Genomic DNA, 16083 nt, shown 5'->3' on the forward strand with positions numbered 1-16083 from the left:
TGCTTTTTTCTAGAGCAATCACACTTGGAGTGAAACTGATAAAGCATTATGAATTGCCCAGAACTATTGCTTGAAGTCAGGGAAGCTAAAAAGACACCATTTGTCAGTGGAATTATGCTTGCCCACAGCATCGGGGCATGCCATGGTCTTGGGCTAAGCCACTGCATTAATGGCTTGAGGAGAGTGTAATCGATCATAGGAAGTGAAATTCTTTGCTATAGAAAATGTTTGAAAAGCTGACTGTGGGGGAAAAAGGAACCAACATTTAATCCTAGTCCACTACACAAAACTTTGGGTAGGAACTGTGTAACCTGAGAACTGTGTAGACCTGATCCCAAGAAGGTTTGCATATAGAACTTACAGTTTGAAACTAAATGTCGAACATGTTGACAATGAAATATGTTATTTTCAGCCATGCTTGCTATGGCAGGCACAAATTTACACCCTCAGAAATATAAATAAATGCAGAGTTTTCAGTTTTCTTAATTTTATTTTTTGCAGTATGTGGAAGATTAGCCCATGAGCCACAAAGATAGTGTTGCAGGTTAAATATGTGTGTATAGTTTGTGTGTGCTTTTTAGGTTTTGCCTGCACAGAGCTTGTACTATGCTTGTGAAGTCTATTGTATGTAATATAAATCTTTAAAAGGACTTCAATCACTTTTCATTGGTTGGTGTGCTTGCCACTTACTTTTCCTCGGTTTCTATTGGCTGTAGCATACTATTTCCTGTTGTTTCCACTGTTGTGTTTCTATTATCAGTGCTTATCAGTGTTCCAAAGCCCAAGTACCGTTTTAATCCACTTTTGAGGAAATCTTTTAATTTTTCTCATTTGCCTGCACAGTGCTTGTGATCCAGATCAGGGCATATAAATTCTCCCTACTTCCACGGACAGAGTAATTTCACAGATACACGCACATACACTCACCATACACTTGGGACCATTCCACTAACATACACTCAGATTACTCTATCTGTACTAACCATGGGAGAAAACACCTCCTAAACACCCTGCATCTAGAGTGAGGTCAATGAGACCAAATTGACACTGTCTTGAGTCATGATTTAAACAACAATAATCACAATAGAGTACTCAATAAAGGACAAGAAATAACCACCAACACTGTATTTAAAATAATGGTACTTTATCTAAAATTAGTTCAAATGAAAAGGCAATCAAAATAAAATCATTATTCTCATAGTTACCTATTCTACCTAAATGTCATAAATGGGTCAGGACAGGTCTCTCAGCAGAAGTCTCCCAAGTCACCGTCCTCACAGCATCGATCCTCACCAACGCAGGTTTGGGAAGAAGTGGCCTCAAAATCCCGAATGCAAAGACCACAGACCCTCTCTAGTCTAGTATATTTATAACAAAACTTACAAAATAAAGCAACATAAAATGTTCTGAATTTCCGTTGAGCCGCTGAGCAGAGCGAGCAGGAAAGGATGTAGCATCGCTACATTTGAGAAAATCTCCGCTCAGAAAAATCACAAAAATAAAAAGACGGAAGAAGGAAACTCGAGTTTGCAAATGTAACTTTTACAAATGTTCTTCCTCGGAACCATCATGAAAACCACTACTGTAATCACAAAGTTCATTGTGGCTCTCTTTTCCTCCAAGGTTACTTGGATGTTTGCCTGGAGTCGCTGTCATCATGGAAACTTTCAAAACTCCAGCAGAAGCCACAGTCAGATGACTTTCAACAAGGCCTCTCGTCATCCATTTCACTCGAGCACAGGCTGTAAACGGCAGCCATTTTCTCTTAGGCCAAAACGAACCATCTTAATCGAAAGAAATACAAACAACGTTACTACATCATCGCAATGATTAAACAGTGTTAATTCCCACTAATACCCTTATGTGTATGCAATTAACTAGCCATCTGCAACATATTTAAGCATTAGTACACGTTATTTCAAAAGCGTTTTGTGCTTAAAACAAACAACACTTAGCAACATTCATTTAATAAAACCTGCACATTATTATTAAGCAACATATATGCATTCCCACGTGTAATTTCTCTCTGTTAATCATGTTGGTTAATCAAAATTTTCACACAAAACAAATAATTACTAATTATGAATTAGTATTTTTAATCACGACTTATAGACAAAACTGGAGCTTAAAAACCCAATACATTTTCAACAGAAAACTCTGCTCCAGCACTTGCACTGTGCTTGTATTTCAAAACTCCTGCTTGTGTTTAGCAAAGCTTCTCTATTGATTTGCAGAGCATTCTCCCTCTGAGCTTGCTCTGATTTAGGAAACAGGCCTGAAAATGTTAATCTTATCTCGTCGCATACTGAGTACAAATGCTGTAAATCTTTTGAAGGAAAAGGGCTCTGGGCATTAATTCAAGAGAGGGCAGAGAGGCCCAAGAGCTCACATTACAGACTGAGGAACTTGGGGAGACAATGCCGCCACCGGCCTGGATCACTAACATTTCATGAGCTCATTACCTGCTCCAGGGTTCCTCCGAATGGCAAACACACACACATACCAAATAGCGCTTGTGTTTAGTTTGAATATCTCTGTGTTTTTGTATAATTTATGTTTCTTTCATTATTTAAGGAAACACCATTCCTTTCATTTCCTGAAAGAAGCCCTGGCCAGCGTGACGTTTTGAGGCATTTGTGTTTTAAATGCATTTTATTCACATTGAAAAAGTTCATGAAAAGCTCATGTGAGTTTTTTGAATATTCTAATACAATCCAGGGTGATGTCATTTGCATTTCATTTTGGGTAATGTCATCATGCTGTCTGGTCTCTTGAGAGCGCTATTTCAAAGCAGCTATTCTTGATTTTCTCTGATAGCGAGTACACCATTTGTCTAGTCTTCTAAAAGGGCTGGTGTTCGCGTTTCTCTTTTCTTGGAGTTTTATCAGTGCCACGTTTTGACTAGTTTTTGAAATTCCTTGTTCCATATTGTTCTCACCCTCCACTTCTTTACTTTTCTAGAATGTCCATCATTTCTAGAGTCCATCATTCACTTGGCTGTGGCACATTGGGGCTCGGTTTCCCCCACAGAGCTGCCTACTGAAATGTGTAGTCCATATCTATAGTGGGGATACTACAGGCCCCAGAGTTCTAAGATGCTGTAGCCAAGGCTGGCTGTGTCACACTTGGGAAAAAGTGCTGGTTCTGCTGCCCCAGCTGCGTAACTTCGCTTCAGTGAGTTCTCGCTCTCTGCCCCCGAGTGAATCCCGCTTCCCTTTCACCAGTGAAGCCAACAGGAGCATGTTGCATGCAGATATATTCACAAAAGCACTTAGCAGGTGTGTTTACCTAACCTACGCCCCTGGGGGAGGGAGGTGTCATCACCTACAGAGGCCTGAATAGTAATAATACAGAGAAGGAAAGGCCACAGGTATATATGTATACACAATATTTATGTTTGAAACAAGTAACAGTCTCTAAGATGGCACTCGCTGCCGACATTTTGAAGGTCACAAGTTCAAACCCCTCCATGTACTCCTCAACTCAATCTCTTTTAGTGTTATAGAGCTACTCGCCGAACGCATTAGACAGAACAAGAACATCAGAGAAGCGACAGGTCCGAGAAGCAACTGGAAGGTTGAAGTGAAGTGCTCCCTCTTCATGGACACTCTGTGAAACAACTGGAAAGGACTTGTATCGAGTTTGGATAGGTGTTAGGCAAAGATCAACAGCACCAAGCCAAAAACCCTACTCTTCGGCCACTGGACTCCCACCCGAGACCCACTGTCATTCCCCATCAACCAGGATTCCCTAAAGATCCTTGGAGTCTGGTTCAGCGGACAAGGTGCGGCAAAGAAGACATGGGAAGATAGACTGGTGGAGACGAAGTAGAAGCCGGGACTATGGAGCCTCCGGAAGCTGACAATCCAAGGGAAGACTTTAGTCCTGAGAAATGAGAACCTGCCAGGGCTCCTGTACGTCGCTCAAGTGTGGCCAGTGCAGGCTCAAATGGCCAAGGACATCTACAAAAATGAACTTCTACTTCTTCTGGAGTTCCAAGATGGACAGAGTGAAGAGGGAGGTGATGTTCAAGACCCACGACATAGCCACCTTCCTGATGGCAGTCTTCGTCACTGCATGAGGAGCACTCTGAGGACCGAAGATAATTTCTGATGGCACGCTTATTCCTGTTGCCAACGTAGAGGTGCCTCAGATGGGCAGAGTGGGTGAGCACCATCCCCTACAACTGGGATACCCAAATGGTTCTACAAGGAAGTAGTAACGTTCGTCAAGGAATTTGGTCTGGAGGCTGCTGCCTTGTCCAATTGGACTCCAGAGATCATTCAATGCCAGATATGTGCGAGGTACATCAGTGAACCGATCGGCACCCTTCCCTCTGCCACTGCAGATCACATGTGAGAAAACGTTTTGTCCAAGCTCCTGACCAACCAACACAAGGACATCGCAAGGATGGCCATCCAAGGATGGTCTGCCAGTGAGATCCTCCATGCATGCATGAGAGCTCAATCATTAGAAGTCCTGCCCAAGAGGGTGCACCACAGATGAGATGACCTACCATCTCTTCTGGGAGTGTGTGTACCTGCAGGACCTGCTGAAGACCCTAGTCACAGAGCTTAGGGTGTCCATACAAATATCATGCATCACACCTGACTCAGTGATGTATGGTCGGTTTTCGGGAATACACACACTTGGGGACCTCGAGGACTGCTGGAGACTCTTGTGCTGCTTTAAGGATGCCCTTCTGTTTTCCAGAAACTAACTGGTCATAGGGAATAAGGAGACATTGATCCTGGCCTCCCAGAAGATGATCCAAAGTCTCCTGTTTGACTACACTGCCCTGGACAGATCGGACGAGGATAGGGAAGATGAAACTTGAGGATCCAACGGGATCCCCTTGCACCCTTACACAGGGGGCCTGGAATGCTCAGCCAACAACAAAGACAAGGACACCTGAGGACCCAAAGTGGTCCCCATGCCCTTACCTAGGGGACAGGATGCCTAGAGGGGCCACTAACCTCTTTGACCCTTTTTCTCTTTAACCCAAGAACCGAATGGCGACAGGGGACAGGAGCATCCGTATGAGAAGAGCTATAGTAAATGTTAGGTGATTTACTGTAATGTATTTGACTAACGTGACCTTTTCTTTAACAGGTAGAAGGTCAAAGGGATACCTTGTGCACTTGTTGTTAAGTATGTTACCAAACACTTGAATAACAGGTCTTTGTGTAAGGTGACGATTGATGTGTCTGAAACACACACAAAGTCCTCACAAAGGGGAAATAAAAAGAATATCAGGAATATCCATTATTTACCATTCTACAGAACAACAAAATTGCTTAAGCAAGCGCGATATAAAACAACATTATCCAGAGCTTTGACATTTAGTTCCGCACTGCTGCAAGGGAGATAAGTTATGCTGTTATGCAGAATCATTGCGCAAGATGTGGACTGTTTATTTTTTTCCACTACAGATTAGAGTGCATTTCCCTTTTTTTTCTTACATTCACCTGTATAAATAGCATATAAAAACCATAGCATGATACATTCATAAATATGTTGGCTACTCAGAGTTTGTTCTCATCTAAGCACGTGGTGCTTCTTACGCCATCCCTTCAAAATATGTTAAATTCATGCTCTCAGTCCCATAACCCCAATTCAAAAAATTCATTTCACATTTGGTACAATAAGCAGATATACAGAACATACGTTTTGCACTGTGACTGTGCAGATCAGACAGATTAAGGAACTTTGTCACACTGCGTTGTAAGGGCAACATTCCCTTTATTAAATAAAAGTCGTGCACATATTTATCTGTGCCACTTACTCTTAATTTTGCACGTAATCATCTCTACAGGCATCTGAAGTAAAAGTATCTTCTGCCATGTGTCCCGTAAATATGGCTGTGAAGAGGAGTTATTTGTTTATTGTAAACACAAAGAAACACGCTGTAAATATTCAATTAATTCCTGAGGAACAGGCCCTATACTACCTAAGTGAACATTTGAATGTAACCAAAACATTCGACACCATGAGAGCTCGTGGTTTTAATTGAACCACAGGAGTTACTTGTTTCATCAGCTGTGGCATTTTCCACAGAATTATGGATTGTCCGCCTCTTTACACATTTACACCATATGGTGCCTAATGTGAAATTTTTCTTTTTTTTAAAAAGGAAACTTGTTTCTAGTTCAAATTAATCGAAGGATGCTAAAACATTGTACATGGACTTCAAAACAAGTCTCAACACTGCACAGAATTTAACAGTTAACTCCTTTACATGACTTAAGGCGTGTAACAAAGTGAGAATTTGGCCCAGATGGTTTTAACATCACAATTCGTGAACTTTGCTGATGGGCTTTTGTGTGCATGCATCATCACTCCTTGATGACAACACTCTCTGATAGATTCAAGGCTTTCCTTCTGCACATCAAAGATGCCTTGACTCACACAGCATGCAACAGGCTGCATGATAAGAAAAATCTCTCCCTCCTCCTCACCAGGCCTGTCAGAGGCTTTTTTGGAGCCTTTTCAGAAATGTTGTAAAGTTTTGAAAATTATTAGTCCAATCGCAACATTGCTATAAGTTGCATGGTCTTTTAATACCCCGACAATTAATCTATGGTTGTGCAAAGTACAAGAACTAGGTGCGGGGACCCGACCCGAAGTAAACCGAGAGCCAAAAAGTGCAATGTAGGATGCCTTGGCATAAACTGCATGTACAAGATCCACTTATTAAAGGACACAGCGTCTCACACTACTGTTGTGGTCTTCTAACACGAATCTGCAGGGCAGGCACATTCAGACAAACACATAACATGCTTGTTGTGTTATAGCTGCATACGATTGTTTACTTGTTCTCTGTACTTCTCCCTGTGTTTGTACTCTTTCACTCTGGATTAGTTTACTAAATAGACGGTGTAGATATTTTATTAGGAGTGCATATGATTTGTGTGCTTTTCGTCTGCAACTGTTGGTTTGTCCAGCGCTTTTAATTTAATCTCCTAGTGTCAGCCCGCTTCGAGCTTCTGAGCTGTATGGGTGTTTTTTTCTCTGACGCCTTTTAACTCATCTTCTCGTAGTTTCTATGATGCCCCTTTCCACCCCCTAAATCAGAACAATCTGAAACATTTTTTTCGCATTTTTATTTTGAATACTTTGTGGGCTGCATTTTTTATAGTTGAATCCTCTACCCTTCACCTAATATCCCCACTTTATGTTACTACCAGTTACTACAAAATATATAGCCTTTCTCACACAGTTATACACAGTTTCAGTAACTTATATTGCGCAATTGCTCACCAAGCTAAAATGTACAACAAAAAATAACCTATTATCATTCACATAGGCAAACCTGTTGCATTTACCAATGCTTATTTTTACTCTTTGCAATATGAGAGTGCTTTATATTTCTTAATTAGTGTCATGAATTGTTGGTTGTTATATCAGATTTCCACATTTTTACTCCCAAATTCAATAGAATAAATGCATTCCAGAATTATTTCTTGCAGAAAAACAATGCGGTTAAAATATGCAAATACATCAATCAATTACACCTGAAATTGAAAAGTTCTTTGCCAGTCCTACCCTGATGAAGCCAAAGAAGTGGGCCATTGCTGGGCTACTGTGGGTCTTGAAAGGTTAGGTACACTACTGAGGTGGGCAAACTCTTAGATACGTTTGAGTCAACACGTTGCAGATTAAGCATTCAGAGATTGCCCAGCAATAGAAACATTTCCCGCTTACATGCTTGCACCCGTATGCTAAATCTAATATAAACGAACAGTTTTCCACATCAAGTTTTATTTGCATAGAATTCTATGCTCCTCAGCCTGTTCGTGATGGCACCAGAAATGGGTCACTAAATATCTAATGAAGGGTGCCACCCACATACTAAATACCGGCCTCTGTGGCATCAAGCAGTGAGTTATGAGTAATATTCCCCTTTTCTGACTCCGTCCTTATATTTGGAGACTCTGCTCCAATCCTGCCCTTTCGAAGTAGTTTCTAATTCATATGAATTTTACAGTAAAAACGTATCTGCAGACTCTGCTGTTTGACTGTGTAATTGAAGCTGAGCAGGCGCCATACTGGGATCGAAATTTGGCTATAAGCATCCCTGTCATCTGCCTCGCTGACACCCCCCCGGTCCCCCAGACCCTGCAATTGTCGCCAGAGCACGCAAGCGCTACTGCCACTGCCGCTCTACGCCTGCACGGCATGTTAACCTAGAAGAGTGGCAGAAAGTAACCAACCACAGGTGAGGTGAGTAGTATGGCACGGTGCAGCTCTCGGCGGGCCCTGGCACATCTTAGTGGGTACGGCATCCAAACCAGAGGCGGATGCAGATGCAGCGGAGGCCATCAGCTAGCAGCCCTGCGCCTCCCTGGAACTGTTTCCTTCCCTTCCCTCAGCAAATCTTTGCAAGCTTTGCACTACCTTACTCCAGCAACTACCAGGTTGCCAATCCCGCTACTTGCTACAACTAACCCCTACTATCGCCTCCAATTGGTGAGGCCACGGACGCTGGTACCCCCAGCACCTCAGCAACATCACAGAAGATGGTCACCCGGACATATACAGGCAAGGTTACGGGTGGAGGGGTGGCTTACTGCTCTTAATCTTCAACACTCAAGTTTGGCACTCAACGTGCTCTGCGTTCAGCTTTGTCACTCAGAGGTCTCCCTCGTGCACAACCTACCTCTGCCTTCAGGTTTAGCCAAATTGAGAGTCCCCATTCTTGTGTTCAGGGATCAGGGTTGCCTAGCACTCACCAAGCCATAATGCAACAAGGCAATAAGGAGACAAATCTACTGGCAGAGCAATCTGCAAGTAGGTGGTCAAGCCTTTGTCTTTGCCTTTGTCACAGGACAAGCCAAAGGAGCAAAGCAACAGAAGATGCAAGAATGAGGTCAGGAAAGAACAGGGCTCTTAACACAGACCTGAAACGTCAAAAGATCCAAAGCGACTCTGACTTGGAATTAATCTCGGATCCCCGTCGCCCAGTGTGAAGGTCTGTACCCTGATAGAACCTGCAAACCAAATTACAATCTTTTTTCAGAAAATATCAACTTCTGCAAGCAAGGAGAATCAGCCCAAGGCCTCTACCAAAGGCCCACCTCAGGAGGGAGCAACAGCTGCAAAGGCACACACACTCACATGCACAACCCAAACCCAGGTGCACTCACCTGTTTCCCCTCAAGATAAATAAGGAAATGGCCACTTTCTCAGAATGTGACCAAAAACCGGTTTCCTCTATCTCACAGACAATTTTGGAGGCACAATTCGGACCCAATGGCTCTGTCAACTCAAACATAGTGCTGTCAGGTGCTGGGCTCAGCCATAGCCCCAACCCCACAGAGCATTCTTTAGGAATAGCGGTACTCAGCCATGAGAACAGTTTAACTTTGCAAGAACCAGCTGGTTTAAATTGAAAACAAGGCTAGTGGCGCAAGGGCCCATCTGTCCACATTGTCCTGCAGCCTAGCCCTCATGGCACTGCTTTGTCCTCCTCGAGCCACTTCTAGGAATCCGAGCAGAAGACTTTGGCTCAAAGAATAGGTCCTATTTTGGACCACTCACTGCCCCTTGATTACAGTAGCCTGCCTATACCCTGAGGAAGTTTCACTCCTCTACTCTTACATAACACTGACATGTGATCTTCTTTGCTTGGCACAGTACACTCAAAGGTAGATGTAATGACCTACCACTCGGACAAACTTGATGCTCAAGTGGACATGTCAAGTTCTCTTGCTGTCCTCATCACCGGAATTGACAGGAAGCTTGAAGCACTAAATAACCTGATCAAGTGCACTCAATCTGCAACTGCCCTGTCTGAAGCTTCTCAAAGGCACCAGTGCTCTTGTTCATACCCCTTAATTCTGAACAAACTGTCCAGTCTGCAACAGACTATGTAAGCTTTATTACAGGACCTCAAGCCTGCCTAACCTTGCTACACAGGGGGATGCCTCTCAAAGCTCAGCTTACCCAACAACCTTATCCCAGCTAGACAGAGAAGCACAACAAATCATGTTTATGGACAACCGCAACACAGCAGATAAGGTTTCAGCGGCCAATTCACACCTGCTCCTCAAGAAATGGGCTTTATCCAGCTCTGCTAACGTTCCATTGCCCCTAGCCTTAATGACTACTGCAACGGCACTCCTCTTAAGCGGGTCAAGCATGGCAAAGTTGAGTAAACAGACTCAAAAACTATTGAAGAAACAACGCAACAAGCTCCACAAAGCATCAACTTTAACAAGCCAGATGATGGCATATCCAGTGTTTATTAAAAATCAGCAAGAAAGTCGGGCGTGGCCAGCTCCTGCAGCCACATAAAATTATTCTCCACAATCCTCCCCTGAGAAGACACTGATTGCTCCCAATCCACAGGCGGGCATGGCGGAACACCTGAAGAGCCAGAGGACGCCACCGTTCCCTGACTGAGCCTGTCTCCGGTGTTGCAGCCGCCGTTGTGATCCAGTGGGTCACAGCCCATGGAGGGGGCTACAGGCGCGGTGCACAGGAGACATCCGAGACCTCTCGCCGCGGCGCCAGTAGTACTACTGGCAGCTGTTGCTGGGGGCCTGTATCGGTTCCAGAGCATTGAGTGCGGGCTGCAACTCCCGCGGGGCTCGATATACTGCCTGGGACTGGGCCGGCCAGAGGCGTGTCGGCACAGAGGCCGAAATTGGCGCCGTGGGGTCTGACGTGACACTCCTATGACAAGACCTTCAAGGTGCGGTAGAACATTTGACTGAGGCTGAAACCAGAGTTTCGGGGGTTTAAGATGCCGTTTTTACGCTGCAGGCGAAGTTCTTAACCTTGAGAAATTAAATAAAGGATTCCCAACACGGGTAGAAGACGCCGAAGGGCATGGCCAGAGAAACGACATCCACATTGTTGACTTCCCGGGGAATTGTGACGGTGGCAACACTGAAAAGTTAGTGGCGGGCTAGATTGCCTCGTGGATCCCAGCAGGTACACTCTCTCCCTGCTTCATAGTAGAACACGCAAACAGAGTTCATCTTCATCGGCCGCCACCAGGAGCCCATTATTGCGCGAATCCTAAACTATCGCGACCACAACCTTATTCTTAAACAGGCCAGTATTCTTAAACAGGCCAGTATGAAAACTGAATTGTTCCACAAATCACACCTAATCATGATATTCCTGGACTATACTATACTCGTCCAACAGCAACAGCAGTCATTCCGAGCTGCCAAGATGTGACTCCGTGACCTCAAGACCACTTACTCTCTGCAATTTTTCTGCTCAATTGCGGGTGGTGTACAATTACCACACAATCTTCTTTGATACACCGGAAGACGTCTTTCAGTGGACAGATGAAATGCAACATCACAAACCACATACACCCCCACGCCATGACTCAGAATCATCCTCCGGTCAACAAAGACGTGAGCATAAATCACCAAAGGGAAAAAGACAACACCGCTCTCGCTCAACATTTTGCTCCAAAACTACAAATCCCGATCGGGAGGGTCCATCCACTAATATCCCGATCAACCGTCCTAAATGATTCTGGGCTTAGACCAACGCCGCATCGGAGATACTCTCATCTCCTCATGAAAACTACGGTGCTCAGGTGCCTCATACTGGGCTAAACTATATACTGTTTGATATTCCTTAATATGGAACAGTTTGGGTGTTTTGGATAGACACGAAGCCAGTCCCCCGTTGGGGCCTGCACTATGGACTATGGACCATCCGCGACAGATGCTTCATTTGTTATGAGGTATTGGAGTTGGGGGAGGGGGATGGAAGGTTTATTCAGTTCAAGATTATTGTTATTTTAACCCAGTGCCATGTACTTATCAACCCTATGAGTAGCTACTATAAGAATCTGCGACTCAGATATACACATTAACATGTAAATGGCGACATGCACAGGTGAAACTCCGATTGGTCAATTACAGATTGCAACCTGGAATGTATGGGGTATCCTCGATAAGATTACGAGGGGTGTGGTCCTCCAACAAAACAAACAACTGAAAGCAGATATTCTGCTTCTGCACGAGACGCACCTTATAGGTACTAGAGCTCCCTGTCTAGCCAGGTTTGGCTTTGCACAAATATTTCATGCAGGCTTCACTAGAGGATCCCAGGGGATGGCAATCCTAATACATCAGAGGATACCCTTTATACACTCCCGCACATGGTTTACTTATTATACTGTCTTGACAGAAAGGTCGGCAGAGGGGGTGGCTTAGCGATCATCTACCGGGATCACCTGAAGGCCCAGTTCATGGCCGTTGAAAACTTGCATGCAGAAGCAGTGCAATTCAGCATATGTTCAAAAGACACTAACGTCTCTCACGGTCTACTGGTTTACAGACCACCCGGGCCTAGGGCTGCGTTTCTGGAGGCGATCCAGGTTCACCTAGAGTCTTGTACTGAGTTTGAGGGCTATACGATTCTTTTAACTTCCATTTGGAGAACAAGAGTAATTCGGACACTACTAGACTCCTGGATAGTCTGGAGGCTTACGGACTGCAACAACTGGTTTCAGCCCCGACTCATAACGGGGGCCATACTTTAGACGGCTTGTTCTCCAGCCACCCAGATTTGCTATATCTCAGGGCTGAGCCCCTGCCATGGACCGATCACAGGGCTGTGGTCTTCAGGTTAGGGGTAAAAACAAGGGCAATAGGTGTTCCCCACAAACCTAGTAAGATCCTGTTTAGGAGATGGAATAAGATTACATGCTCGTCCCTCACCGAGGCGCTGGGTAACCCCCCCATACCTTTTATATCAGTAATGAGAGGGCTGTTTCCCAGTTCACTGATTGGATCACGGAAGCAATCAATCTGGTCGCCCCCCCCCCAGTCAGCCACCCGGAACAGGCGTCCCCCTGGTGCCCCGTGGTATGGCCCGGAGCTCAAACTATTGAAGGTTGAGTGTAGACGGCGGGAAAGGCTCTGGAGAATGGACTACAACTGGGCCTATAAGCAAGCCTATAACCAGGCGCTGCACAACTATAAGCAGGCCATCCGTAAATCCAAGAAGGATTATTTTTCCCGGAAAATCTCGGAGGCAGGGAACTCCACCAAAGAACTTTTTAAAACTGTGTCTTTCCTGGCGAATCCTCAGCAGACCAACCAGTTCAGCCCGGACCAGTTACTTTGTGATCAGCTGGCTTCCCTTTCTCAGAATAAGGTGGCCACTATCTATGACGAACTGTTAAACTCAGCGGGACCAAAAAACACGCACTCTGAGCAGGAGCTACCCGCATGTAGCCTGACTATTTTTGATCCCTTATCTAGCGGTGAGGTCCTGACACTGTTAGGCTCTATAAAGTCGGGGGCTGCTTCAGACCCCTGTCCTGCTCATATTGTGCACCTGGCGGCGGATAGGATCACACCTAGTCTCACGGTCCTGATCAATCAGGTACTAGCAGCGGGACCCTACCCGGCCACCTGGAAAACGGCGAGTGTTAAACCCCTCCTCAAAAAAGCCTCTCTGGATCCCTCTGAATTTAAAAATTATCGCCCCATCTCTGGCCTCCTTCTGATGGCTAAGGTCATGGAGAAGGCCATAAATCGGAATCTGATGGACTATCTGGACAAGAATGCCCTGCTGGACAGGTCCCAGCATGGCTTTCGGCCTAGCCATTCCACAGAATCTGCCCTCATAACGGCAGCTGAGGGTATTCGAGCCACAGTGGATGGAGGGGGGAGAGCTATTCTTGTCCTCCTGGATCTGTCCGCTGCATTCGATACCGTGAATCATGCCGTATTGATACAGCGTCTAAGAGAGGTAGGGATTGTGGATCGGGCTCTGGCCCTTCTCTCTTCCTTTCTGGATAATCGAAGACAAAGTTTAAACTGGGCCAGTTTTCACTCGGCCAACTTTGCTCTACATTGCGGTGTTCCGCAAGGTTCCGCTTGTCTCCGACGCTTTTTAACATCTATGTGAGACCTCTGGCTGGTTTGGTCAGAGTGCATGGTTTTAGGTTGATGTCCTATGCGGATGATTCACAATTAGTGATATCAGTTGTGGATCACCCTGATGAAATAGCGGCTAAATTCCATGCCTGCCTTTCTGATGTGATGGAATGGATGCGCCTGAGTTTCTTAAAAATCAACACTGAGAAAACTGAAGTAATGGAGTTCGGGAAAGGTCCCTCAGTCTGGAACACCCTATGGTGGCCGTCGGCGGCAGGGCAATGTCCCCTCCCGGTCACTAAGGTGCGGACTTTGGGGGTGCTTTTTGACGAAAAGCTGAATATGTCAGCCCAGGTCAATAGCCTAACTTCATCATGCTTCCTACATATATCCCTTTGGCGCTACAGAAAATTGTGATGGCCGCCTTATTCATGTCCAAATTGGATTATTGTAATGCCTTGTTCCTGGGTATCGACAAGTTCCAGGTAGGAAAAATCCAGTCTCTACAGAATGCCGCGGTTCGTGTAATTCTGAACCTGCCCAGGGGCTGCCCTACCTCTGCGGGCAGGAAATCTCTTCACTGGCTTCCGGTTCAACAGAGAATCGAGTTTAAGGCACTCTGTTTGGTTCACCGGGCCCGTTTTGGTGGCGGCGCTGAGGATGGAATAGATAGGTTTTGACCTTACATCCCACCCCGTGCCTTGCGGTCGGCCAACCTTGGTCTTGTCTGTATTTCTAGATTTAAAATAGCGAGATGGGGCGGCCGTTCTTTTGCCATCCATGCAGCTAGGTTATGGAATGATCTGCCAGTGGAGATGCGACTTCAACCCAGCTATGCCCTTTTCAGAAAAATGCTCAAATTTCGCTTATTCCAGGTCCAATAATCATTCCGTTCCCCGCTGATCATACACATCACAGCGCCAAGCCACCGTTTTCGGTATTCGAGCGCTTTATAAGCTTCTTTTATACTTATACTTTGACCCCCATGAACCATATATTCTTATTCAGGGGACCATTTTTGGTGAGCAAATTGTCATTGGTAGCATATACGCTCCCCATTCCTCACACACTGCTTCATTATCAAATTACTTGACTTGTGGGGAATTCTACCTGAGGGGTTGGTGGTCATGGGCGGTGACTTGAACGATGTCATGTGTACAGCAAAGGATAGGAAACGATCCTCCGGACCCTTGAATCACCACAAGGAATCCAAATGAAAATCTTCCACTACAACGGTGGAATGGATTGATACTTGGAGAACAAAACACCCATATGATATAGGGCACACAACCTACTCCCCCACATGCGGCTCCCTCTCTAGACCAGATTATATTTTTATTCCTCATACATACATTCAGGGATTGGCAGACACCATAATTCTGCCACGAAGCCTACCAGATCACTCCTGATCGTGAGTCAGCTGTTTTTGGGCCCCTGTCTGCATCCTTTCAGATGGAGACTGTCCCCATGGCATCTACAGAATACAGATTATCGCACTCATATACACACTGCATTAACAGAATTCTTTCATGTAAACACAGATACCGCCACAACCACAGAGATTTTGTGGGAAGCCATGAAACCAATGATCGGTGGGATGGGTATTAGCTATTGCGCGACAACAAGGAAGTGTTGAAAACATTATCTCACTGCGCTGGAGTGGTAGGGTCTAGATAGCTGAGCATATGAGGCACTCAGACAATTATGTCTCACTCAACAACAATACCAGAGTGAGCTCCTAGATGAGGCGTGTTGTCTATGGCTGGCATCCCGAAGCAGGATCTAGAAGTGGGGTGATAAATTGAGGAAACTCATATATCGCCTGTGTCAGCAGACTACAACTACCACCCTACCCCCAACCATTAGCGACACTGCAGGGATATGTTCTCGCAAATCCTGCTGAGATCACACAAAGTTTTGCAGCCTTTTATCAAGTACTATACTCGCCGCAAGAAGCAATCAGCCTATACCATTTTGAGAAGTTCCTCAATGATATTCCCCCCAGAACGGTACCAGATGATGTACGAGTGAGCTTAGACGCACCCATAACATTAGAGAAAGTAATGGAAGCCGTTGCAGCGCTGCGCACTAGCCGAGTGGCAGGTCCTAATGGCTATCCCAGGAAATTCTTTAAAACTTATATAACAATACAAGGGCCTCATCTCCTCAATACCATTCTGGATGCAGCCGAAGGGAGCTGCCTACCACCAGACTGGAGACA

At 45.2% G+C, this 16083-nt stretch overlaps 1 protein-coding gene across 2 annotated transcripts in view; it reads left to right on the forward strand.

The window, feature by feature from the left end:
* The window catches only part of CYB5R4 (cytochrome b5 reductase 4), a 1096425-nt gene that overhangs the window by 860573 nt on the left and 219769 nt on the right, over window positions 1-16083 (forward strand). The window lies entirely within an intron of this gene.

This window comes from Triturus cristatus, chromosome 6, assembly GCF_964204655.1.
Source record: "Triturus cristatus chromosome 6, aTriCri1.1, whole genome shotgun sequence".
In the NCBI taxonomy this organism is placed as follows: Eukaryota; Metazoa; Chordata; class Amphibia; order Caudata; family Salamandridae; genus Triturus; species Triturus cristatus.